Genomic DNA, 3850 nt, shown 5'->3' on the forward strand with positions numbered 1-3850 from the left:
AACAGAACAGCAGAAACGAACAGGACACATGACTTCAGAGGAACCAGCGCAAAGAAGGACAACGGACAAGGAAGAAGAAGGCTTCCTCTGAAAGGCTTACCAACTAGCCCACAAGAAGTTTTGCTGAAGGACACATGAGCTGTCGCCCTCTTAGCTGTGAAAACAAAATGAACGCTTCCTAGCTCGTTCAGCTTTCCATACTTGTGAATGCTCGTGGAAGCCACATAGGAGCGGGTGTGTGCTTATTTTCAAAGCGCTAGCGGTGTAAAACTGTAGTTATATATATGAGAGCGACTTCATCTAGGCAAGACAGTGTCGTTGTCGCCATGGCGTGGACGATTTCACTGAATCACAAAAACGGCCGCATTCTTCTGCTGGTTATATAAGATAGAATGATATATCTGAGTTTGAGCTTTGAAGGACTTGTAGATACAAAAGTCGACGCACTAAAGAAGTGAAGTGAGGCAATAGTTTGCGCTAGGAAAAGGCACGGTCAGAATTTTTTTTTTATTCTGCGAATTAATAACTTCGCGCGAAGCGGCTCCTTCGCACATGGGCGGCGCGTTTATTCACAAGAAAAATTTCGTCCTGATCGCCGACTGTCGCTTTTGCTCAATGCAAACTTTCTTAATTTTATGAACTCGGAAGCACTCTAAGCTGCGCTCTCTAAAAAAAAGACGCTGGTGAAAGCGCTACTAGCGTCGCGAGGTAGAGCTTCATCGACAAAGCGATAGTCCTCATCGGCCACAAGTGCGAAGTTCGTCGTTCCAAACGACGTGCCTTTTCTCGTCAACTAGACAGCATGGTCTGGATTACGAGGATCCGAGAATACGTGGAAGACAGCGAAGTGAATCATTAAGGCGGGTGCCAGGTGATTGGAGGACTCGCCATGGCTCGTAATGTCATTTCCGATGCCGGCCTTCTTTTAGCCTTGCATTTTCCCTAAGAGGGCCAGCGAGCATGCTTGCTTTGGCACGCAGATGCTTACGGTACGGAGCCTGCAGCAATAGAAAAAACTCCTCTGAGACCTCGCTCTTTCTCACAGAAGTTCGGTTCATTAGGCGCGCGTTTTCATTTCGTCCCGCCAGCATCAAAGAGCTCTCGTGAGACGCGCCATCGTGCCTTTCGTCTTCGTCGAACGAGCGTGCTAAGTTAGCTTCTAGCACCTGGCTTCCAAACTCCGTCAAACGCCTTTGCCTCCATTATTTCTATTGCTGCCGGTTTTATGATTTTTGGCAAACTTCTTTCTTTTTCTTCTTCTCAGGAGTTTCGTGAAATGCTCCTGCTAATGCAGTTACCACTTTCTTCCGTTGCGTTCTCGTTCTGAGAATTTATCGAGTGGCCTGCTGATCAGTAAGAGCGTATAAAATTTCTGCCGGCGTGTCTCCCATAATTATCTCAATGCGCTTCTTTTAACGGCCTGAATTCTCACATTACCAACACTACCATGGCTGAGCTGAGTACTGTGAAGCAAGTGGAAGTAACCGGAAAAAATTTTTGAAGCATAACTTTTCACACTTTTTTAAAGCAGACATTAAACATGCGCCCGACGATACCTGTTTACAGCAACAAGTACACACATATTTGTTGATTTATTTGTTTGTAAGCATGATGAATTTAATTCCCTCCGACTGAATAGTCGCTGGAATATGATATCGAACCTCTGAGTTGTCGTCCTTTGGTTTGGAAGCACTGGCTTGGAGCCTGCATTAATTGATTTCAGTTTTTTTTAATCCGGTTTAGTTTGGGCCTATATGACTTGCAGAGGATCAGTATTCAGTATATACTCTAAAAGGATTGAACGCCCACATGAAGGGTGTTTGTACAAATAACGAGTACGCAGATAAAAAAAAATAAATAGGACTAAGGCTTCCACGATTGCTCACGAACAGCAGGTATGCTCATTTTTCTTTAATATTCATTCTTAATATTATTAATAATGAAATACTTTTTGATATCTCGTGTGTGCTTGTTTTTCAGGATTGCTTTACCAAGCCCTGTTTTTCAGCTTGGTCAAGATTTCGCCTAACCTGACTTTGCAGCTGGGGTCTGCTGATGCAAAACTAAAACAAGCTCAGAAAAAGCACAAATGGATGCCATGTGGTGAAGCCTAGATTTAGGGCTTCGGCAACAAAGTAAACAGATAAAGACAGCGGAGGTGTCTCGTCGAGGCAAGGCCTGTTGATCTTACAGGATGCTGCTGCCCTGTCAAGGATCCAGTTATTTCCTACTGTAGCCGTGACTCTTCGCCCCTTACATCTTATTAAAAAAAACAACGCTGCCTCTTTAAGGTGACCCGTATGGAATGATCTGAATCATTTGTTTCTTCTTTTTATGGGGGATGCAACCGCGTGGAGTGCGGATGAGGATTTTTTTTTATGGTTCTCAGCTTCTGTGTGACAACAAAATAGAAACCTTCCTGGATGTTTGATTAATAAGTTTTCGTGAAGCACGCTATGTTATATTTAAAAAAATATTATGCCGATTTGAACTTAGAAGAAAAACGATATCTGTGTTGTGGTGGTTTGAGAAAGGTGCATTTACAAAATAACTTGCTATTAGAACCACGAACATTTACATTCATATTCTTAAATGTGAGTAGTATTGACTGAACTAGAATAATTGCGCATGAATATATATTTTGTGAAAATATTTTCTTGTATTTTGACATTCAATTTATCACTCCTACTGCCATCTAAATATTTTAAAAGAAAAACCCGCATTTGTATCTGTTTTTCTAGTTGTGTGGATAGAAAAAGCGTATATTTAAACGTTCTCAGAGTTTCATTTAATTTTTTTAAAGGGCGACGAGGAAATGTTGCGTTTTCAGAAGTGACCTTTTGAACTTTCGTAGCGCAGTATCGATCCTAAAATATTCTTGGTCAGCGTCAGCGTGACATGTTTGAAGTGGTTTATAAAGCCGTTCCTGGAGCATTCATCTCTTCGGCCATTCTTCTATTCGGCAGGGCCACAAAAGTGTGGCTTTGTTATCAGGTATTTGTCCACGTGGTTCAGCAGTACATTACAAAATACGTCTATCAAAGCACACTGGTTTGCGCAAAAAGTCCGCTTCTCTCGTGGATGACTGTCTTCGCAATATATTCTGAAAGGAGCAAGCAGCAGCCTGATTGTGATGTGTTCCGGCGTCATAGGTTTACATCGCTCTCGGTTTCTTGGCAATGAAAAAGTTGGCAGTTTTCAACGCCCTTTCTGTGTTGTAATGGAGGTGTAATTACTCATTGACATCCACCCAAGCGCAGCCATATGGCTACAAGAAAAAGCTATAGAGTTTCCCCAAAATTTCGCAGTTAAAAAAAAATTCGTCCTTGTCCGGGGTTCGAGATCGGGACCATCGGATAAGTCACTCTACCAACTGAGTTAACCGGCACAGCAAGCTTAAGGTAGGGCGAGATCGAATTGTTCAATAACTCGAAGTGGGAACAGTGTTGGTCAATAGTTAGGGGAACCCGCAAATATTTGGGGGGTACCCCTGAACATTTGACCGTCCTGTCTTGAGTGTTTGTTGCCTTGTCCGTGTCCTTTTTGCCCGGTCACCTACGATTCGAAGTTGCTTCTATGATAGTAGCTTTGACTACTGCAGTTTGTTCTAATCGCAATGCACATGGGCGAAATGCTTCGTTCTCCCACAGACTCCACCGGCCTTTGTCTAGAAAGCGGCGTTCAAAAAAGGCGCCCGCAGACTCAGAATGGAGCGCGTCGTGCTCCTATTGGTGGCGCTGCGCGCAATCGACCGCCCCTGCCTTTAGGATCCGCTTCATTCTCTCCTCCTCGACCGAGGTGCGTTGCGCCGAGCGCGCCCGGTCCCGTAGGCGCTCACTCGTCGCGCAGA

The sequence above is a fragment of the Amblyomma mixtum genome, chromosome 5, assembly GCF_055824585.1.
Source record: "Amblyomma mixtum isolate Tamu chromosome 5, ASM5582458v1, whole genome shotgun sequence".
Lineage (NCBI taxonomy): Eukaryota > Metazoa > Arthropoda > Arachnida > Ixodida > Ixodidae > Amblyomma > Amblyomma mixtum.